This window comes from Emys orbicularis, chromosome 1 (assembly GCF_028017835.1).
Source record: "Emys orbicularis isolate rEmyOrb1 chromosome 1, rEmyOrb1.hap1, whole genome shotgun sequence".
Taxonomy (NCBI): domain Eukaryota; kingdom Metazoa; phylum Chordata; order Testudines; family Emydidae; genus Emys; species Emys orbicularis.
The window spans coordinates 244,772,000-244,795,724 of record NC_088683.1 but is presented as its reverse complement, the minus strand read 5'-3'; the positions used below and the strand labels follow the sequence as shown (position 1 = coordinate 244,795,724).

The 23,725-nt window shown below is 42.3% G+C and overlaps 1 long non-coding RNA gene across 1 annotated transcript in view; it reads left to right on the top strand.

The window, feature by feature from the left end:
• Positions 1-22,224, top strand: part of LOC135885495 (uncharacterized) — a 51,645-nt gene extending 29,421 nt beyond the window's left edge. Inside the window, exons 2-3 of the long non-coding RNA XR_010561756.1 lie at positions 19,153-19,225; positions 20,941-22,224. This is a non-coding gene — a long non-coding RNA (uncharacterized LOC135885495). The remainder of the gene's footprint in view (positions 1-19,152; positions 19,226-20,940) is intronic.
• Positions 22,225-23,725: the final 1,501 nt, after the last annotated feature.

Here is a 23,725-nt window from a genome sequence, read left to right as displayed (position 1 = left end):
GATATAGAACCCCATTCTGTAGGTAGCCTGCATTCTTTGTTCCTAGATATGTGATTTTGCATTTAGCTAGATTGAGTGGCCCCAGTTTACCAGGTGATCCAGATCATTCTGGATATCTTCTGTCTTCATAATTACTTACCATTCTGCCAATCTTTGTGTCATCCACAAATTAGCAATGATTCTATATTTACTTCATCATGAAAACACTGATAGTGTTTGGCCTAGAACTGGTCACTGCAGAACCTAACTAGAAATACCCCCATTCAATGATGATTCTCCATTGACAACTACTTTTTGATAATTGCCAGTTAACCAGTTCTTAATCCATGTAATGATGCTGTTAATGTTGTATAGCGCAATTTAAAAAAAAATCAGAATGTTGTACAATACCAAGTCAAATGGCTTACAAAAGTCTCAGTTTATTGCATCTACACAGTTACCTTTATCACGCACACTTGTTATCTCAAAGAATAAAATCAGGTTTGACAAGACCTATTTTCCATAAAACAATGTTGACTGGCATTAATCATATTCCTATCCTTTAATTCTTTATCAATTGAATCCTGTATCAGCTTTGATATTATTTTGCCTGGGATTGATGTCAGTCTAACCAGCCTATATATTTAGTTACCCCTATCATCTTCCCCTTTTTGAATATTGACACATTGTTAGCACGCTTCCAATCTTCTAGAATTTCCCCAATATTCCAAGATTTATTAAAAATTAACATCTCCTCAGGCAACTCTTTTGGTTCAAGTTATCCAGACTTGCTGACTTCAAACATCCACTATGAAGGAAGAGGTGGTCTGTGAGGGAGCCTGATTCCATACCATTTGGGTCTTGAAAAGTTAAAAGCAGGAATTTTAATTGAACCCTGAGGCACATGGGCAGCCAATGGAGGGAACAGAACTCTGGTGAGATGTGTCCAATTCAGGCAGACTGTGTATGTATTACAAGCTGGAGTTTGATTGACTAGAGTCTTGAGGTGATGAATATGAGACGTCTGTAAACTGAGTGCTTCAGATTATCATTATGCCACCAATCTCTGTGCAGTTGTCAGGCCCACATCAGAGGACTAGTCTCCTGGAAGAAAGGTATTCTTGCTACCAGATTATCAAGGAACTGACTATACTAATGCCTTCCATTCTATTCACTCTTTGGACAATCAAAACACAGATGTATTCTGCAGGGGATGCAGGCAGGGTCTTGGCTAGCTCCTCAAAGTGTTTTCCTCTTCCTGCCAGCATCACTTCCCTCTTCCATGGAATGAGTTCTAGGCAGGTGTTTTCCTTAATGTGGTCAAGTAGAGAATTATTTGTTTGGTGGGTGACTATAGACCAGGGGTGGGCAAACTACAGCCCACGGGCCGCATCCGGCCCATCAAGGCTTTGGATCCGGCCCGCTGGCACTAAGTCCCTGCAGCCCCTGGGGGGGGGGAGGCAGAGGGCTCCATGCGCTGCCCTTGCCTGCAGGCACTGCCCCCCGCAGCTCCCATTGGCCAGGAACGGAGAACCGTGGCCAATGGGAGCTTCTGGGGAGGTACTTCTTGAACTACCTTTCTGAAACAAATGCCAGTGTCAACAAGCTCTCCAAGGAAGCAAAATTAAAGCCACATCCTATTTGTTCTCCTGCCTTTATTCTCTTGACAAGCTGTGACTGAGAAATAAGGAGATGTATTCATTTGGGGGGAGGGAGTGCTTTGAGAGTCCAATGCTCTCTGAGCCCAAATCTGGACATTATTTAATCTTCTGTTCACTTCTGCAGCTGTTCCTGTGATGATCCTTCATATGATTTAAGAGAGAGATAAACAGGAATAGCAATTTACAACTGAATAATCCATCTTGAAACAGGTAGGAACAATATTGGCTGCTGAAGAAAGACAATATTAAAACAGCAAGAGAGGGGATGTATGGTCAGGACTGACCTTACCAGGGAAGCAGCAGGAAACAGGAAGCTCCCTGAGAAGCTGGTGTTAATCAGTCCAGGCTCCTGGGGGTGCTAGAAAGGTACATAAGAGGCTCCTCCTCCTCTCTCTCCCTGCGGCTCCTGCTGCTTTCTGTTATTCCCTCTCAACTTTTCTCCTGCCTACCTGTTATGTCTCTTGTGCCCTCCTTCCTCCAGCACAGCACTCCACCATCTCTGTTCATCTAGAGCAGAAAGAATACATATGCATCAGCAGCAGACACAATTTTCTACACTCTGGGTCCTAGTGGCGCCCCCACACAATCTGGCACCCGAGGCGGCCGCCTCAGTTCGCAGCAGCTGGAGCCCCGGGCCCTTTAAATTGCTGCCAGAGCCCTGCTGCCGGAGCCCTGGGGAAGCGGCGGCAGGGCTTGGGCGGCGATTTAAAGGGCCCGGGGCGCCTGCCGCAGCTACCGCCCCGGGCCCTTTAAATCATCCCTGGAGCCCTGGGGAAGTGGCGGCGGGGCTTGGGCGGCGATTTAAAGGGCCCGGGTCTCCCACTGCCGCTACCCTCTGGGGCCCTTTAAATCACCTCCCGAGACCCGCTGCTGGAGCCCTGGGTTAGCGACGGCGGGGCTCTGGCGGTGATTTAAAGGGCCAGGGGCTCCCGGCTGCCGCTACTGCAGCGGAGCCCCATCCCTTTAAAGCTCCGCCACAGGCCGGGGCCCCGGGGTAGCAGCGGCAGCTGGGAGCCCCCTCCGATGGTGATTTAAAGTGCCCAGGGCTCCGCTGCGGTAGTGGCAGCTGGAGTCCCGGGCCCTTTAAATCACCCCCGGGGCTCCTAGCTGCCTCTGCAGTTGGTAGCTCCGGGGGTGATTTAAAGGGCCCGGGGCTCCCAGCTCCTGCTACCACAGCCCCAGCCCCGGGCCCTTTAAATCCTGATTTAAAGTGCCCAGGGATTTAAAGGCCCCGCCTCTTCCGGTAGAGGCCACACCTCTTCCGGTTGAGGCCCCGCCCCCTTCTAAGGACTCCGGAGTACCGGTAAATCCTTTAAGTTACTTTCACCCCAGCCAGATCATCTGCTCCCATGGTAAAACTCACATGAAGGAAGCTTCATGAGAGTCCCCTTGCAGAGACTCCTTCCTAGGGTGACCAGACAGCAAGTGTGAAAAATCGGGATGGGGGTGAGGGGTAATAGGAGCCTATATAAGAAAAAGACCCAAAAATCAGGACTGTCCTTATAAAATCAGGACACCTGGTCACCCTACTCCCTCCAGCCCATGGTAAATAGGGGTTGCCCTCAAACCTCTCAGATCCACAACTATCTACAGTGGGGCTCTATACTTTCGAACTGACTCTGTCCCCCAACCCCCAACATCCATAGCAATGCAGCTCCACTGGAGTCATGCTACCATGGATTTCTCTTGTCTGCAGCTGACCCCTGCAGAGAGGCTGCTTAGGAAAGATAGCTCCAGGTGGCATTATGTTAGTGAGAGCTGTAATGGGAGATAATGCACATTTCCAGGCCTATCTGTTCCTTCTCCTAGCCTGACCAGTCTCCACTCCCTCCCCTTGCATATATCTAAGACTTCAAGAAGATGTCTCCATGAGGTCTGGAGAAGCAGGGAGTGTCAGAGACCAGAGCATGGGCAGTTGTGGTTGGAAAAGGAGTCAGGCCTAAGGGTGTAGCACAAATCAGTGTCCAGGAATGGGAGCCCAGGGTCAGACCCAGAGTTGGCAACTAGGTGCCAGAGCCAAGGTCACAGCCAAAGTCAGAAGTCCAGAACCAGAGCCAAGGGTCAGATCTAGAGGCAGAAGTCAGGAATCAGAGCTGAGGGTCAGACCCTGGTTACCCGGAGTGGGGCAAAGGCAGGGATCAAGGCAGGAGCAGGGCTGAGACAACACTATGAACAAGCAGGTACAGAAGCTACCCCAGCCAGAGGCACCTCCTGTGGCTGGACTTTAGAGCTGCTCTGCTGACTTTTCCCACTAATCAGGAAGTAGTATAGCCAGTCGGACAACCTGCTACCGGCCACTCATTAGGTTGCCCTGAGACTGGCTCTGTTTCAGGCCCTGATTCCTGACAGGGAGGGTGATGCTAAAGCAATGATGGACCTTTTTCCTCTTCTGAATGGAAGGATAGAGATCAGCATAGCAGTCCTCCCTCTCCCATGCAAAGATCTCAGGGATCTACATATGTGCTCTACTACATACACGCAATGTTCATGAGTTTATGTTGCTGGAAGTTTACATTTTTATGTACTGATTTGGGGGCGTTAACATTTTGAACCTTAACTGTGAATTAATGTAGATTTTCCAATTACTCCTGTTTTAAGGCAGAATGGCATGAAATGTAGTAGTATTTCAGGTTGTGCATGCAGGAACCCCATTTTCAGTAGCTTATGACTTTGTAACTTCAATTTTTGTTAAAAAAATTCACATTTGGGCTGACAACAAACATGAAAAGTTTGAGCCCAAATGAAATTGAGAAAGTTCTGAGCAAGTGAAAAGAAAAATGTATAACATATTCACCACGTGGCACTAGAATTCTTGGATAGGTTTGGGCATTATTATAATTATTTATTATGGACCAGACTGTGAACAACTTACACTAGTGAGTAGTTACTGACATGAGTAGACCCATTGCCTTTAATGGGACTGCTGACTTCAATGGGACTACTTGTGTGAGTAACTGCTGTTCACTGTCGTGAGTAAGAGGTTAACATTCTGGCCCTCTTTATATTCCAGAAGCAGCCAGAAATCCCCATAAGGGATTGGGTGCCATAGCCATCTCTCTGTTCCCCTCCTTTTAATTTTGTAAAATTTCCCTTACTCTTTCCCTATTACCTAATGTTCATTGTCCAAAGTGTTGTTCATATCCCATCTGACACTGACTGATGTAACAATATCTTTGGGATAATTTAATTCCATCAATTATTATTTCTAATGGGCATTCAAATAGAGCAGTCCCATTAAATATGCCTTTTTGGCTAAACTGGTAATGAGGCAGTTAAGTATGAACTAATTAACATTAGGATGTCCTTTGCATACGCAATTTGAATGATGAAGGCTCCATCACCATCATATAAATGACTCCCATAGCAGTAGGTGTGCACAAACAGAGCAGGGATGTCTCTTTGGGTCTGGAATATGTATTCCTATAGATTTGGGGCTACACAGGTTTTGTGAGCCACATCCCCAAGTTCCATCAATTAAATAGGATGATGAGGATAAAAGTTCTGCATAGCATTAAAATATGTTAGACCTGCAGGATAATCAAAATCACATAGGCTTCTAGATACATTTCACCCTCCTGTGCTATTAATGTGGGAGGTAAATTTATGGGCTAGTATAATTAATCAGTACAGGCATGCTATGTTTATATTTACCTATGTTGCTCATGGTTTTAATATTGACTGGATAGTGTTGTACAACTAGAGCAGGGGGTATAAGCAAGTCTTCCTGGAATAGTTTACAAAGTAGATCTGTGAACAGGCAGGGTCAGCTCTAAGTTTAGCTGAAAATTACAGTATTTTAAGTTAGCTTTATGAAAGAGAAGAATACATGTAAAACGTTCTTTTTGGTTACTGCATGCTCTTAAAGCCACATTTCTGGCACATTGGGCAGGATGTGTCTGCATCTTTGAGCAACTACTGAGGTTTCCGAGATGCTTGCCCTTGAATGAGCCAGCTAAGGTAATTCAGATGGGTTATTTACACAATCAAGTTAAGTGCTGTGTAAGTAATGACACAATCCAGGCAGCTGTAGGGCTGCAACTAACCTGAAAGATAAAAGTACCCACTTGATTGTTAGTAGCTGATCATGTTGATTTTAACCACTAGATTTTACAGCAGCTAATAGAAAATATAAAAGATTGTAAAGCAATGAAATAAGTCAGAGAGCTAAAAAAAAAAATGCATTTAATGAATTAAGCATATTGTTGCTCTTTGTTACTATATTGTGGTGGTTTAGCAGCACTCCCATTTCCTATGTGTGGGAGCTCCGCCTAGTGGGAGGAATACACAATCTGTAAAACTTTTCTCTAAAGCAAACAACAAAGCAACAATGCAGTGTAGGTAAACTTGGTCTGCTACTTCCTTAGCCAACATTTATTCTGACTATTCCCTAGTAGAAATGTTTAAAAATAAAACCTGATACATAATACTGCCTTTTAAGGGGATTGAAGAAATGACCAAGAAACCTAAAGCATTCTTTTGCCCTACCATTACTGAGCATGTCAACATTAATAGAGAATACTGCAAAGGTGGGGGAAGAAAGAGTATGACTCTCATAGGCCCCAGTTCAGCAAGGTATTTAAGCACATGCCTAAGTGTAAGCATATGTGACTGTTCACACAGTTAAAGGTAAAGCACTTCGTTAAGTATCTTGCTGAATCAGAGCCATAATCAGCATCACATAATATAACTAAAATTAGTGCAAATATTCTAAGGTGGATTAATGTACCTGGGAAGATACTATGGTGGTGAGCAATATAGAAAACCCTAAGACAGACAGAGAAACCATCAATTTTAAAAAACAAAACCAAAAATGATGTGTAGTTATGGAGTACACATTTCATTTTTCTATTCCCAAGTAAAAGCTAACAAACAATTAGATTTCCTTTATTAACTGAGAGGCTTTGCATGCATGAGAATTAAAGCTCTGAGACTTCAAAAAAATAACTACTACTACAATAATGGGAGATTTTTCTGAGTCAATGATCTTCTCTTGTACTTTTGAAAATTTCTGAATAGTGTTAAGATTTAATAGCAATAAACATCTTCACATATAATTTTATATATTACCTGCTGCCATCTAACTTTGTAACTGGTAAAAACAAGGTGATATTTGCAATACTGACCACCTTTACTCTTTTCAGTAATAGAGGCTAAATTAATCTCTGTGACATCTTGTCACCCTATGATCTCAGGGCCAAATCCTGCCCTGTGTAGTGCATTCCCAACTCTGTTCTCTTCATCCCAGAATTTCCTCTCTCATCGCTTGCAGACCTTCAGCATCTCAGTCTTTCCTTCTTTGCCTTAAAACTCACTTCTTCTATTATCTCCAGCCCACCAGCCTCTCTGCAGACCTAACTCCTCTCCTTACCTTTGTCAGCTCAATGGTCTGCCCCTTCAACCACTCTTTCAGCTACTGTACATTTGACTCCCTTCTTCTCTCACCACACTGACTGCCCCCGGCCCGGCCCCCATCCCAACCTTGTCTCTTCCTTCAGTTTCTCTTTCCTATTTGCCTATTGTCACACTCTTTAAGCTATGTCTACACTAGAGAGCTTACAGCGGCACAGTTGTATGGATGCAGCTGCACCTCTGTAAGATCTCTTGTGAGACAGCTCTCCCGTCAACATAATTAAACCACCCCCAACGAGTGGCGGCAGCTATGTTGGCGGGAGAAGCTCTCCCACCAACATAGCGTTGTGCACATCACCACTTATGCTAGCGAAAATTATGTCGCTCGTGGGGGTGTTTTTTCCACACCCATGACTTACTGACCAAACTTCTTAGGTCAGGACTCCTTCTCCAGTCCAATGGCTACTTCTTTTGTCCCTTCAGGTGCAGTGAATTGATGGGCAGAGAGGAGGGGGGTGCCTGGGGGTGTTTGTTCCTCCTTTTTTATAGTTTCAGTTCACCTCTTGAAAAAACATTTCCAGATGGGTATCAGGAGACAAAAGGTCTATGTGGAAAAATGTACCCTACTGCTTTTTTCTCACCTTTTTTAGATTCCTTTGTTTCCCTTCCTTCCCTTCCCCTCTCACATTTTAATGAAGTGTAATAAACGTAGTTGACAGATTCTTTGCCCAGAAAGATGAATAATGTTTAAATGTCAGCTGTTATCAACAAGTTAAACAGATTACCAAAAGTGCACCACATGTTTGTGGTGGTAAATGGTCTGTTTTCAGAATGGAGAGAAGTAAATATTGGTGTCCCCCAGGGGTCTGTACTGGGACAAGTCCCATTCAACATATTCATAAATGATCTAGAAAAAGGGCTAAACAGTGAAATTTGCAGATGATGTAAAACTATTCAAGATAGTTAAGTCCCAGGCAGATTGCGAAGAGCTACAAAAGGATCTCTCAAAACTGGGTGACTGGGCAACAAAATGGCAGATGAAATTCTATGTTGATAAATGCAAAGTAATGCATGTTGGAAAACATAATCCCAACTATACATATAAAATGATGGGGTCCAAATTAGCTGTTACCACTCAATAAAGAGATCTTGGAGTCATTGTGGATAGTTATCTGAAAACATCAACTCAATATGCAGTGGCAGTCAAAAAAGTGAACAGAATGTTGGGAATCATTAAGAAAGGGATAGATAATAAGACAGAAAATATCATGTTGCCTCTATATAAATCCATGGTACACCCACATCTTGAAAACTGCATGCAGATTTGGTCGCCTGGGAAGCAGGAAGCACAGGTGTGAGATTTCTTGATTAATTTAGAAGAAGGATGGGTAAGATTATGGCCTTTAGAAAGGTGGAGTTGAGTAATCCAGTACACACACATTCAGATCCAGTATTTCACAGCTGTGTTGTAGTTCAGCAGCAGTATTTTAAAGGCTTGAGCAAGTGGCTCAAGCCATGGTACAAATGATTCTGAACTGATTGGTTTAGTTTACCTGGATTACAGTATATTAATGTGTCAAACAATAGGAGAAATTACTGATATTCAGTAATATTTAGAAGGGTGTATTGATCTTGTCTTTGGAGTGAAAATAATTTTCATGGAACAATGTAATCAGTGATCATTATAAACATAATGTCATTGGAAGAGTGTACCAAAGGCTTGAAAATATGTGAGAGAAATTCTTTTGTTTTAAGTTTGGAGATAAAAGTAGATTTGCATAGCATATGACTGTAGAACACTTGGCAGTCCAGAGTGTCTCATGAGACAAAATGGAGGGTCACCAGACACCATTTGAGAAGGTTACAAATGTCAGTCTATAACAAGAGGTCAAGAACAGTATCACGTAGTTAAGTTTGTGGGCTAGCAGTAGGTAATGCAAACCTTGGTTATTTAGAGGTGTTGCTAACTCTCAATAATTGGTGTTTTGTTTTAAAACCCCAGCTCACTAGAGTCATGTGACTACTTGAGACTCTTGGTTTTTGATTTAAAAGAAAAGTAAGTTGCTAGCCCTCATAGTTACAGAGAAAATCATGAAAATGCAACCTCAGGGAACACTAAAGGCTCAAAAACCTGAAGGCAAATAAAAAGAACCTCAAATGTATTATTTTTAAGCCAGTGTCATGTTTTTTGGAGGCCTGACATGATTTTTGAACATACAGGATTGACAACTAGGGTGACCAGTCAGGACAGTCCTAATTTTTGGGTCTTTTTCTTATATAGGTGCCTATTACCCCCACCCCTGTCCCGTTTTTTCACATTTGCTGTCTGGTCACTCTATTGACAACACTGGGGTTATCAAAATCAAAGTATTTTATTTGATATATGGAGGAAAGGACAGACAGAATTTTACATCCAAAAATCTCAGCTGTTATGATTTAGACTTGAGAAATGATGGAAAGATGTCTTATGATATTAGGCCAGGAAAAGGGAAAAAAGAACTAGCAAACAGGAAATTTGTGTGCATTTTAAAAACACTTTTATATGGGGTTATGTCACTTTTTCTAGGCAGGATTTTTCTAGATGAGAGAATCAGGTGTTGAATTTTAAATAAGATTTGGCTGAGTTCTCCTCTTTTTTACATTGTATAGATTGGAAGAAGATATCTTGGTTACTCTAAAGGGTGACTTTGTAAATGGTAGTAGTTCCCTTTTCTGTTTGAAAACTGGATCCTAAGTAAATAAAAATAGACAAGTAGACTTGTAATTCACTTCTTAAAATGACAGCTGTTCTCTGAAGTAGTCAAGCCATCTTTTTAAAGTATACATTCAGGGTTTAAGGGTTGCACATTGGTTTGGTATATTAGCCATTAATCTCTGCAAACTCATCCAAATTCTTTCTCAGTTCAAAGTGAACATGACTGTCATATCTCATCCTAGTCCTTATTTGGCCAAGTATATTTGCTTATTTAAGTTGAAATTGATTAAAAAGTGCCTATCCTCGTATGCTAGGTGCTTATGCAAATTTTAAAATTGTACAATCCCAAACCAACAAGATTACCCTGTCCCAAAGCAACCTCTTTCCACATCTCAAAACCAAGTTGTGATAAGCAGTCTCTACGCAGGGGAAGACTGAAATAGCAGATGTATTCTTTGGTCTTCCTATCATCCTTGGAGCTTATAAACTTCTGCAGGAATTCTCCTCTTCTCTCCAGCTCCTCCTCATCCATGTTCTGAACTTCTTGAAATGGAACAGGAGTACTTGTGGCACCTTAGAGACTAACAAATTTATTAGAGCATAAGCTTTCGTGGGCTACAACCCACTTCTTCGGATGCATAAGTGGGTTGTAGCCCATGAAAGCTTATGCTCTAATAAATTTGTTAGTCTCTAAGGTGCCACAAGTACTCCTGTTCTTTTTGCGGATACAGACTAACACGGCTGCTACTCTGAAACTTGAAATGGAGATGCCAAAAGCCAGCACATACGGAGAAAAGCTTTTCAAGTGGCCTTGCACGTCATGTATACCTACAGCCTTTTACATCATGAATGATAAATAATGAAAAAAATTATTTTTGTTACTCTTTGTTCAGCAAATAGCGGTGTTCTTTTTATTTCCTGTCTCTAACTGGATCTGGTTCAATTCTAACTTTAAAAGTGTATTGACATTGTGTGTATTGTCACTGTTGATGGGAATCTTTCTCCCCTTCCTCTTACCCCAGACCTCTTACCTTTTCTAGGTCTTTTCATGTTGCTTCTCTGGTTTAAAAAAAATTGCACTGTTGAAGTGAACTGTCAACTCTTCTCTCTTCCTCCCACAAGGCAAGGGAGCACCTTTGAATAATACTTCTGAGTTCCATCGTCTCAGGGAGAAAATAATTGTCTCCTGAGTTTTGGTCTTCCGCCCACTGGGCCCACCCTTTTCACATTGCTTCATAAATTATTTATATCGATAGCCAAAAGCCAGATTACTTAAATTCTGATTCCAAAGCAGAAATGACAGAGGCTATACATAAAAAGTGTTGTAAAGTGGACTGATTATATTGATGGGATGCATTAAAATATATTTATTTCCACGGTGAAAGGAGTTTCTCAGTTTCTGTGGCTTCTGTTAAATTTATCAGACATATTTACGTATACAATGCTCTTAATCTGTTGAAGATAAATTTTGAGAACTATTAGCCATTCAAAGTATGGAGGATTGACATGTGTAGGCACCACTATCTTTAGTAGGTGTTACCCACATAAATCCCCCAAACATCCAACAAAAGAATAGAACCATTTTTGATACAACCAAAAAATGTTTTTTCTTAAATCCTAAATATCTGTGTATAAAAAGCAAAATGTCTAAAGAAGATAGCTGTTGTACTAATTATCCAGGATACTGTATGTGTAAATAAAGCCTATTCATTAGTCACCTGAAACTAATATGAATAAGAATGTCATATACACTCTGACAAGTGATGCTTCCTAATAATCATTTTGGTTTATACTGACTGTATATGTATTTTTCTGAAGTAACTAGCACTGACAGTGAAAGCACTGGATTTTGTTAAAATAATGGAAGCTGGAAGCTTTACTTTTCCTTTTTATTTTAAAATAAGAGGCTTTTTTATTACAAGAAAGATTTAAAGAAAATAAATACAGGGACCTCAAACTGCAATGCACTGAAAGTTGAAATGTACCACTCTCACTTTCTTACTTAAACATAGGACATTGTAATACTTTCTATACTGTCCTTAGAGAGTGTAATCTACAGAGCTGCTGAAGTTTATTATTGAAACAAATTTATATCTAATTATACTTAACTTCCTGCCTTCAAGGAGATTAGTCTTTGTAATTAACTCTTTGGGGCCAGGGAATATGGGGTTTAAGTGCTACAGAACATGTTAGTGCATGTAGCATTTGCACTAATAATGTTAGGAGCTCCAGAACTCTTAGTGCCAACGTATTTCATACAGCAGTGTTGAAACTGAAAGATTGCAAAGGGTGAAAATTAGGAAATGGAAAGTCCAGAATACTTTTCAAAGTTGGGGGAAATGTTTTTAAAGAATTATAAGTTTTTATTTTTTCTGTTCAGATGGTTTGCACTTTGCAGGGGAAAAAATGTTATACAGAAGGGATAATCTTGAGCTATTTTTTAAATGAGGGAACTCTTTTTTTTTTCTTTTTTTTTCTTTGTGTGTGTTTAAATTAATTTTAATGGGATGTGGAAAATATGGATGGGAACAAATATACAGTGTCAGAGGTTTGGTTACTTAAATACTACTGCAATATAGTTACTACAAGTGAAATGAAAATGGACTATTTTAGCTTCCGAATAATATGTATATAGATTTGTTAATGGCTTACAAGTTTAGCTTACTATCTTTGCTTTTTAAATATAGATATAGGCATGTTGTATTTGCCTTGTGTAAATTAGAAAAGGCTATTTATTAAGGTTTCTGATAACTAACCTATTTATTAATCTATAACATTTTAAAATAAATGATTTATTTCTAGCTCAATGCTTGTTTGTGACTTTTTCCTGCTCTGCTTTTTATCATAAAGAAAATATTCTGTGTTTCACGCAGGCTTAGCCACCACAGGACCTAATCCTGATGCATGAACCAAAATTATTTTGTTTGCTCATCCACAAAACTTGGAGTCCTGCCTTGAATAGTGGTAGATGTTCTGTTCCCATGTACAGCAGTTTAGCCGACATAAGTGATAGTGTGGACATGGCCTTAGTCACTTCTTTGGGGGAAAAAGCTAGCAAACCGAGCTAGCAAACCGGGGTTTTACAAGGGAGTTCTCCAGGTGAAGGAGGAGTGACTATGTGACCCTTCGGGTGAATTAGTTGTCAGTTTGTTGTTGTGTGCTTGCTTGCCGTATGCCTGCTGGATTGAAGTTTATAGGTGATCTGTTTGGGGGGCTGTGTGCTAAGTTTAGTGGCCTGCTAGGCGAGGCTGAGAGTTTTGTAATAAGGTGGTAGCATGCCATCCTTTGACCCCTAATCCCTTTGTGATCCCTTGAGGAGGGGATGGGGCTGACGCAAGGAGATCAGGGGTTTAAAAAGTCAGCTCATAAGCGACATCAAGAGCAGCAAATGGGAGTTTTGCCAGGGAGATTAGAGAGGCATGTGAGAGTGAGATACACCCAATAAACATTTTCTGAACTTAGGCCAATAACTGCTCCTAAAAGAAAACAAACAAGCAAGCAAGCAAGCGTGCGCGCACACACACACACACACACACGCACACACACACCTTGCAAAAGTAAAATACTGGCAGAAGTCCAGCAGCAGAGAAGGCTCTATCAAGTTTATTGCACTGAATGCAGCATGTATTACTGTCTTGTGGGCAGGTGGCATATGTATGCATTTGGTACAAGAAACTCATGGCCCTCAGAGACGGAGTATGGAGTGCAAGAGAATACCATGAAATCAGCTGGAAGAAGGGTCCTTCCAGTGGTGGGAACCCCAGTTATGTGATTTAGATAATGGCATAGAGAGTACACTTATAAAGTTTGTGGACGATACCAAGCTGGGAAGGGTTGCAAGTGCTTTGGAGGATAGGATTTAAATCAAAATAATCTGGACAACTGGAGAAATGGTCTGAAGTAAATAGAATGAAATTCAATAAGGACAAATGCAAAGTTTCCACTTGGGAAGGAACAATCAGTTGCACACATGCAAAATGGGAAACGGCTGCCTAGGAAGGAGTACTGAGGAAAGGGATCGGGGGGTCATAGTGGATCACAAACTAAATATGAGTCAACAGTGTAATGCTGTTGCAAAAAAAGTGAACATCATTCTGGACAGTATTAGCAGGAATGTTGTAAGCAAGACACAAGAAGTAATTCTACTGCTCTACTCCACACTGGTAAGGTCTCACTTAGAGTATTGTATCCAGTTCTGACTGCCACATTTCCAGAAAGATGTGGACAAACTGGAGAAAGTTCAGAGGAGAGCAACAATAATGATTAAAGGTCTAGAAAACATGACCTATGAGGGAAGATTGAAAAAATTGGGTTTGATTAGTCTGGAGAAGAGACAACTGAGGGGAGGGGCATGATAACAGTTTTCAAGTACATAAAAGGTTGTTACAAGGAGGAGGGTGAAAAATTGTTCCCCTTAACCTTTGAGGATAGGACAAGAAGCAATGGGTTTAAATTGCAGCAAGGGAGGTTTAGGTTGGACATTAGGAAAAACTTCCTAATTATCAGGGTGATTAAGCACTGGAATAAATTGCCTAGGGAGGTTGTGGAATCTCTATCATTGGAGATTTTTAAGAGCAGGTTAGACAAACACCTGTCAGGGATGATCTAGATAATACTTAGTCCTGCCAGGAGTGCAGGGGACTGGACTAGATGACCTCTCGAGGTCCCTTCCGGTCCTATGATTCTATAATTCTATTACGAAGAGACAGATAATAGTAGTGGTGGATTTGATATTAGAAATAGAGATAGTTGGGTTTGTGATGACCAAGAGAACCACATGGTGAATTGTCTGCCAGGTGTGAAGGTTGCAGACCTCTCAAGACATCTAGATAGACTTATGTGCAGTGCTGGGGTGGAGCTGGTGGCTATGGTAGATGTGGATACAAATGACTTGGGGAAAGGTAGGAGACCAAATGGAGGCCAAATTTAGGCTGCTAGATAAGAGATTAAAGTCCAGGACCTCCATCTTGGCATTCTATGAAATGCTTCCAGTTCTAAGCACAGAGCCAATTAGACAGGCAGAATTGCAGGGTCTTAATGTGTGGCTGAGATGATGGTGTTCAGAGGAGGAATTTAGGAATGGGGGAGCCTTTTGGGAAAGGAGGAGCCTATACAGGAAGGATGGTCTCCACCTAAACCAAAATGGAACCAGACTGCTGGCATGTAATATTAAAAAGGTTGTAGATGAGTTTTTAAATTCAGGGCTAGGGGAAAGCTGACAGGTGCAGAGGATCACATGGTTCGGACAGAGACATCCCTTAGGGGAGGGTCTATTAATGGGGATTCTATATATCCTAATAAAGAGGAGAGGATAGAAGTTGATAAAATGCAGGTAGAAAAGGAAGAGAAACAGTCAAACAAAAGAGTCCCATTCAATCATATCACATGAAGGCAGACAACTAAAGGCAGTGTTAGGAAGTAGTATCTGCCAAATGGTGTGTTGAAAGTGCAGCTCTTCGAGCTCTCAGTGTCCAAGGGGACCTGTCCAAAATCCTGCCGATGCAGCTAATTTGCTGAAGAATTTGGCTTCTGCCATCACTGACAGTAGTTCACTTCTTGTTGACAAGTGGGTGTGTTCTCTTTTTATGATTTTGTTCAGCTCCTTTGGGTCCATACAGAGCCTTAGTCCCCCTCCTTTTTTCTATACAATTACTCAGGAGTGAAGTGAACCCAATCTGTTAATTCTTCTGTTCTCCAAATGATACCATTTGCAGTCATGTTTTGCAGCTCTTCTTCTAGCCTCTTTCTTAAGGCTTGTAGAACTTTTTGTGTAGCATGCACCACAGGTTCCATATCTTCTCTGAAGCTTATCTTGTATGTTACTGGCAGGCAACCATTTTCTGTGAATACATCTTCATAAGATACTAATTAATATTTTCATGTGTGGTTCTCTGTCTTTCTGTCTCTCTACGGCATACATCCTCTTAATAAGACCAAGCACGTTAAAGATGTGGAGGCACAAAACTGATTGCTTCCCTCTGTGTACCACCACAAACTAATTTTATTGTTTTCCCTTTGTATTTAAGTGTGTGCGCTCACTTTCCGAACTCAGGAATTATTCCTGCATTGTAGTCTTTCACAGACATGTCTGACTCTTCCACTTTTATGTGTTCCTTACTTCTCTCTATTTCAGTTTCTGTTATTACATTTACCGATGCCCCAGTGTCTCTCATGTATGTCACATACGTTCACATTTTCATTAGCTGATCTTTTGAGTCTTTCAGCCTCCTCCATTATTGTGCTTAAGAACAGCTCTTCCTCTTTACTTGAGGTTCCCTTTCTGCACGTAATACATCTACTGTTCTGCTTTCTCTGCACATTTTAGCATAATGGTTGGGTTTGTTACAGTTTCTACATATTTGCCTGAATGCTGGGCATTTCCTATACTCATGCTGGTTGCCACATCACTGGCATTGTTTCATGCTTTCCATGTTTGTGTCCTTGGACAATTTAATTTCTGTGAACTTTTCTTTGATGGTTTAGCTTTAGTACTCACAGTCATGAGCCCTGTGCTTTTCTCTAGACTTTTTATTTGTGTTTGTTTGTCCTGCTGCTTGGCATATACATATTGTCCTTTATATTGCCAGATCCATCTCCCTTAGTAACTACGCACAGACTTTTTTTACACCCCAGGACAATCTGGTCTTTAATGAGAGAGTCTTTAAATATTCCATATTCACAGGAATGACTTTTTAGTTTTAAGTCTGTGCTAAACTCCTCTATTGTTTCCCCTTCATTCTGTGTTCTAATCCTGAACATATCTTTCAAAAATAACACTTTTTCTAAGGCCGCAGTGATCCTCAAACATTTTCATTATTTCTGCAATGCTTTCCTCTCTTTCCCTATCTGTATGGAATGCATTGCAGACATCCAGTGCTTCTGTGCCTGCCACTGTTAAGAGCAGAGCAATCTTTTCCTCAGCCTCCAGTTTGTTTGTCCCTGTGGCTTTCATATACAGCTCAAAATGCTGTTTGAACCATTTCCAGGCATGTTCAGCATTTCCTCTGATTTTCAGGGTTGGTGGGGGAAGTTACTTAGAGTGGCACAGATTCTGTAGCAGCCATTTCACTGTTACTCTTACTAAGGCTTCCTATTAGCGAGGCCTAAAAATAATAAATATATTTAATAAGTGTTATCCTCCAGAAAATCTCTCTTGTACTCTTGGCTCATGGATTTACACTCACTGGGCCAAATTCTATTCTCAGTTACACCAATGAATAATCAGACTCACTACACTGACTTCAATAGAATCAGAATTTGGCCCATTAACTTCATACTGTGGCACTGGTTTCCAGCCGTTGTTGTCTCAGAGGGCTAATGTTGCATGCTTCTTTTCCTGCTTGGTTTGTAAAATGCCTGTGTGTGACTGCTTAATCAGAACTTCATTGGCCACTTGCATGAAACCTCCACATTCTAAACCAGGGATCAGCAACCTTTGGCATGCGGCCCGTCAGGGAAATCTGCTGGCGGGACAGGACGGTTTGTTTACCTGCAGCGTCTGCAGGTTCAGCCGATCGCAGCTCCCACTGGCTGCGGTTCGCCATTCCAGGCCAATGGGGGCTGCAGGAAGTGGCAGCCAGCACATAGAATATCAGGGTTGGAAGGGACCTCAGGAGGTCATCTAGTCCAACTCCCTGCTCAAAGCAGGACCATCCCCAACTAAATCCCCAAATCCCTAAATGGCCCCCTCAAGGATTGAGTTCACAACCCTGGGTTTAGCAGGCCCATGCTCAAACCACTGAGCTATCCCGCATCCCTCAGCCCGCAGTGCTTCCCGCAGCCCCCATTGGCCTGGAACAGTGAACCGCAGCCAGTGAACAAACCGTCCCAGCCTGCCAGCAGATTTCCCTGATGGACCGCTTGGCAAAGGTTGCCGATCCCTGTTCTAAACAGACCTGTACTGTAGCCAGTAAAATCCTTTGTACCCTGTCAAGGCTGGTTCCCCACTTTGAACTTTAGGGTACAAATGTGGGGGCCTGCATGAAGACTTCTAAGCTTAACTACCAGCTTAGATCTGGTCCGCTGCCACCATTCCCAAAGCTAATTCCCTTCCCTGGGAAGCCTTGAGAAACCTTTCACCAATTCCCTGGTGAATACAGATCCAAACCCCTTGGATCTTAAAACAAGGAGAAATTGACCATCCCCCCTCCTTCCTTTCACCAACTCCTGGTGAATACAGATCCAACCCCCTTGGATCTAAAAACAAGGAAAAATCAATCAGGTTCTTAAAAAGAAGGTTTTTAATTAAAGAAAAAGATAAAAATCATCTCTGTAAAATCAGTATGGAAAATAACTTTACAGGGTAATCAAACTTAAAGAGCTCAGAGGACCTCCCTCTAGCCTCAGGTTCAAAGTACAGCAAACAGAGATAAACACTCTAGTAAAAGGTACATTTACAAGTTGAGAAAACAAAGGAAAACTAATACGCCTTGCTTGGCTGTTTACTTACAAGTTTGAAATATGAGAGACTTGGTTAGAAAGATGTGGAGAACCTGGATTGATGTCTGGTCCCTCTCAGTCCCAAGAGCGAACAACAACCAAAACAAAGAGCACAAACAAAAGCCTCTCCCCCCCCCAAGATTTGAAAGTAGCTTGTCCCCTTATTGGTCCTTTGGGTCAGGTGTCAGCCAGGTTACCCGAGCTTCTTAACCCTTTACAGGTAAAAGGATTTTGGAGTCTCTGGCCAGGAGGGATTTTATAGTACTGTACACAGGAGAGCTGTTACCCTTCCCTTTATAGTTATGACATACCCTAAAAGATTAAAACCTCTCTTTTTGTGCGACAAATCTTTCTAGAAGAAAATTGACATCCTGCTATCTGCTAGATCACTAGATGGGTAACTTTCACTTGCATTACTGCTGATGGTAGTACTTCTGTGTTGAAGCAGCTCCTGAGAGCGCTTGCTGGATATCAACACTTTATGCCATTAATGCATTCTTCTCCCTTCTCAGAAGAAACCTCATCACCTGTTTCATCATGTGAGAAAAATCTCATCACCGATACTTTCATGGATGCAGTAATAATAGACATTGTAATAGAACAATTGCATTTGGTGCATTATAGAAGATTCTCTCTGGGGTGGAAATAGATGTTCCTGCAATAGCTTTGCTTTCTAAAGATTAGTCACTTTCAAAATACAATCTCTTCCGGAATCTCTTGAGAATATAAAATAAGAGAATCTACAAAGTATGCTTTGGATGCTTTTTCTAACCAAGAAAAATATATACAAATAGATCTGACAACATCCCTTTAGCTATGGGTATCTTGGCATAGTGTTATTTGTAATGTAATCTATGTTTTCATTACATACTATAAAACTGAATTAATAGATCATTAAGGTTGCAGAATCAAGCACTCAAAAGTTAGGAAATGCCAGAATTCACTGTGCAATTTAATTTTGCCCTCCTTGTGCATACACATTATGAGGCAGTCTTTGAATACAGGAGCACATGCTATTTTTTTCCTCAGGTGGGAGGCCTTGAGATTGGAGCCCGGGAACAGGGGCTACAGGGACTGAGACAGAGTGGCTATTGTCTCTCAGGTGGGTGAGCTGGGAATGGTGACCTTTGAAAGGGATTCAAGAGTGTTGTAACCTTTTTTTATTTTGGGAATTTGCTATGGACTGTGGGCCTTTATATTAATAAAAGGGTTTGAATTTTCCACCAAGAGAGACACTATCCCTTTGTACGGATGGATGAAAGGGAAACTGAGGTAGGCGTGTTGTAGCCTGTCACAGGATGGCTCCCAGGAAGGGGCTGCTTTACACACCTATTCAGACTGGCATTGACAAGAGAAATGAAATAATATAGAATATATATTTAATTGCAATCCCCACAGACTAAATAGTCACAGATTAAATTTACTTAGTAATATACAGTAGACCAGTGTTTCCCAAACTTGGGACGCCGCTTGTGTAGGGAAAGCCCCTGGCGGGCTGGGCTGGTTTGTTTACCTGCCACGTCCGCTGGTCCGGCCGATCGCGGCTCCCACTGGCTGCGGTTCGGTGCTCCAGGCCAATGGGAGCTGCTGGAAGTGGCGGCCAGTACGTCCCTCGGCCCGCGCCGCTTCCAGCAGCTCCCATTGGCCTGGAGCAGCGAACCGCAGCCACTGGGAGCCGCGATTGGCCGGACCTGCGGATGCGGCAGGTAAACAAACCGGCCCACCAGGGGCTTTCCCTACACAAGCGGCATCCCAAGTTTGGGAAACACTGCAGTAGACTATCTGTACCAGATTAGTGAACTAACACAAAAATACTGCTTCACAATATGTACCTGTTCATTTATTTTGACAATGTTAGCACAATTGCCAACCTTCTGAAATGTCAGGAGTTAAAATTAATTTGTGTTGCCTAAGAGTTTTCAGCAGGCAACCTTGTAGCAAAAATGTGTCTTGTAGAACTAAGAGCGTATTATCCTATTATAACAAACGATAATTACAGGGAAACAGAGAGGTAAATGTTTTAATCTGGATTAGGTTTAGGCTAAGGTATGTATATGAGCCTGAACAAGGACTAGAGTTTGATTTCAGATTCAATGGTATCGAAAAGTCTTCCTTTCAAGACTTAGGCCCCAGATGCTGGAAAATAGTGTGGTGACTCAGCTGGTCTTGTCATAGGTGCTGGAACTAGGGGTGCTGAGGGTGCTGCCACACCTCCTGGTTTGAAATGGTTTCCATTATATACAGGGTTTACAATTTGGTTTAGTGGCTCTCAGCACCCCCAATATACAAATTGTTCCAGCACCCCTGGGTCCATGATCTGTTGGAAGGCTTGTTCTCTTGTTAAGAATGGCTGTTCTCACGTTATATCTGAACCATAACTGGAAAAGATATCTCCAAATCTTGAACTAAAATTGTAGGGCAGGTTTGGATTTGTGGATTCAAATTCCACCTCTTCCTGCCTGAAATGTTAAGATGTTTGAGATTCTGGTTTTGGTTCATCTCCAGGAGAAAGGCTCGAAAATTACAAATTTTCAATTTAATTTAATTCTTGGCAAAAGTGCTGAAGGGTCACTTGGCCCTGTTTACAATTCTTTAATTGTTCTTGTCCAAACCATTATGAAACAGGCTATCTGGACAAGACAAAGAAGGGTGGCATAGAGCATGTCAGTAATTTTGAGAATCAATAAAAAAAGATTAGCAAGAACATATAGTTTTAACTCAGCAAAACAACACCAGTAAGCAAATGTAAACAGTCAGAAAAATGTAAGCAAGTCATTAAAGACTTAGAAAAGCTTTTTTTTTTTTTTTTTTTTTAAGGGAATGAAGAACAAGAATAGAGAAGCCTACGCAATGCTGGAACACCAGCACCGAGAGAGAGACTATAACAACAGCCAAGTAGGCAACAAATAACAATCAGCATTCAAAATGACAGTTTTGCCAGTTCTCACAATTGTATTGCAAGTGACACAATTTTGGATCCTGCTGCATACAGTCTTGTGATGACAAGAAAATTATCATGCAGTTTTGGGATGCAAAATACAAGTGCATGAGCCCCCCACAATGCACTGTTCTATAGAGCAAGTTGCACTATTCTGCAAGTCTAGAGACCATCAGTTCTAGTCCCAGCTCTTCCACTAGTTATTATTAATCCTTCTATATGCTTCAGCCTGATTATTAAGTAAGGATTAATACATCAGATTTCGGGGTTAACTATAATTCACCCATTTCACAGTTAAGGTAACTGAGTATTTGTACAAAGTCATATAAGGCAGAGCTGGAAACAAAATCCAGGTTTCTAACATAACAGAGCCAACTCTCATCCACTTTGCCACTAACTAGGTGCTCCAGTAATCCATCATGTGGCATTATGCCACCCTCTAGCAGCTAGACCACACATAGAGGTTTATTATTCTGCTAATATTTCCTTATCTGGTACTTTAGTTCAGTGGTAAAAATTCATGCTTTTATATTCCCCACAGATGACATTATTCAAAACAAAACAAAACCAATTTATCTTAAACCTACAAAACAGGAGTTTTACAAAACAGGTGTGTTGGTTTAGGTTCTTTGTGTGTCATCTGGCCATTGTTATAGCGAGATGGTCAAGGAAGAAGGAGTGAAGAGACTTAATGACACCAGAGAACCATCAACACGCATCCATAATGAAGGAAGGGCAGATTGACAACCCTGAGGTGGAGGCTGGCACCCCTAAAGACAAGACAATTGATTAAATCGAAACCAGGACAGGATGACCCTCTCAGAGGTGTTTTGGAATGTTAACATCAAAAGATAACACCAATTAAGGAGTAACCGGTCACAAACTGACACAGCCAAATCCATAGACTTCAACAGAGAAAAAAGACTATAAGAACAGGGTGCTTGGCCATGGAACTTTGGGTTCGTTTTGCCACAACTCCAGGAACATTGGATCGTGACTGACAGAGCCCGGCTCCCCTCTGCGACTAATCTGGCTGGCCACTAGATTGATCCAGACTCTGGACTAGTAACTATAAACATCAACTGGCAGGACTGTGTGTGTGTGTGTGTCTGTGTGTGTGAGAGAGAGAGAGAGACTGAAAAGCATATGCTAACTGCTGTATTCTTAATAAATGTGGCGTATTGCCTTTTTCCCTGAAAAAGATCCCGTGTGCTTCTTATTAGCATAACTGTGGTATAAGTTACCCAGCAGGGGAGAGCTGTGTGTGTATGTGTGACACCATGATTAAAAGGTTATTTAATGGTAGCCAAGATAATACAAAACAACAACATAATGGGGATTTTATTTAAACGGGAACAAACAAAACTAGTTTCCATCTACCTAAAATATCATTAAACAGACAAAGAATACATAAATAAAAATGGTTGAAATATACACACTATAAATTAGTACTAAGTGTACTTAACTAAATAGAACCCTCTAAAAAAAGAAATGGATTTCTCTCTCTGTATGCATAGGCTATTATCTTATAGGTTATTATTTGTTTTAGGTCAAGGTTCCCCTTTCCTCAAATCACTCACTGGGTACTGTCTAAGACCCACGTCAGTTTTTGAGCCTCAAGCACGTCTCGTGACTTTCTGAAGAGATGTACTTGACTCCAGTGGTGCACATTAGACCAGACCAGGTCTGAAGGACCTTTGGTTCCACGGTTCCAAATCTTCAGGACAATATAAATCAATGACCGGAGATGACTGGAACTGATGCTCAGGAACAAACAAAAACAGGTGCTCAGAAACACACCATCAAACACGGACAGACTTGACCACCCAGCTTTAAGCTGACGGGACCCTCTCCTGCCCATCTGTCTTGCTCAACCTCAGTCTCTCCACTCAATCCTGGTTTCTCACCATACTGGTTTCCAGGCTGTCCCCTCCCCTCGCCCTGTTTCTCTGTTTAGTCACAGACCCTCTGTTTCTTTCCATCTCTCTCCCCATCTTCCCCCACCTGCTTCTGTCCAACAGCCATCCCCCTCTTCTTCTCCAGCTGTCATTTCCCCTCCCTCTCAGGGGAAGAGCTTCATCCTTGCCATAGAACAATGACAGCGAATTCACCCTGAACACCCCCTAAATCAAATATTCCTGTACAGGGTCGAGTCTCTTTACCATATTTATATAACCCACTGGCAATGACTGTGTTGTAGAGCTCTGTATAGGCTTATCCCAGAGGTGGGCAAACTACGGCCCGCGGGCCACATCCGGTCCGCGGGACCGTCCTGCCCGGCCCCCGAATTCCTGGCCTGGGAGGCTAGCCCCCGGCCCCTCCCCTGCTGTCCTCCCTCCCCCACAGCCTCAGCTCGCTCACTCCGCCACTGGCACAATGCTCTGGGCAGTGGGGCTGTGAGCTCCTGGGGCAGCGCAGCTGCAGAGCCCGGCCTGACCCGGGCTCTGTGCTGCATGGTGGTGGCGGCATAGCCCGGCTCCAGCCGGGCAGTGTGGCTGTAGCGCCGCCAACTACCAGTGCTCCAGGCAGCGCGGTAAGGGGGCAGGGAGTGGGGGGGTTGGATAGAGGGCAAGAGAGTTCGGGGTGGTGGTCGGGGGTGAGTGTGGATAGGGGTTGGGGTGGTCGGGGGAGGAACAGGGGGTTGAATGGGGACAGGGGTCCCAG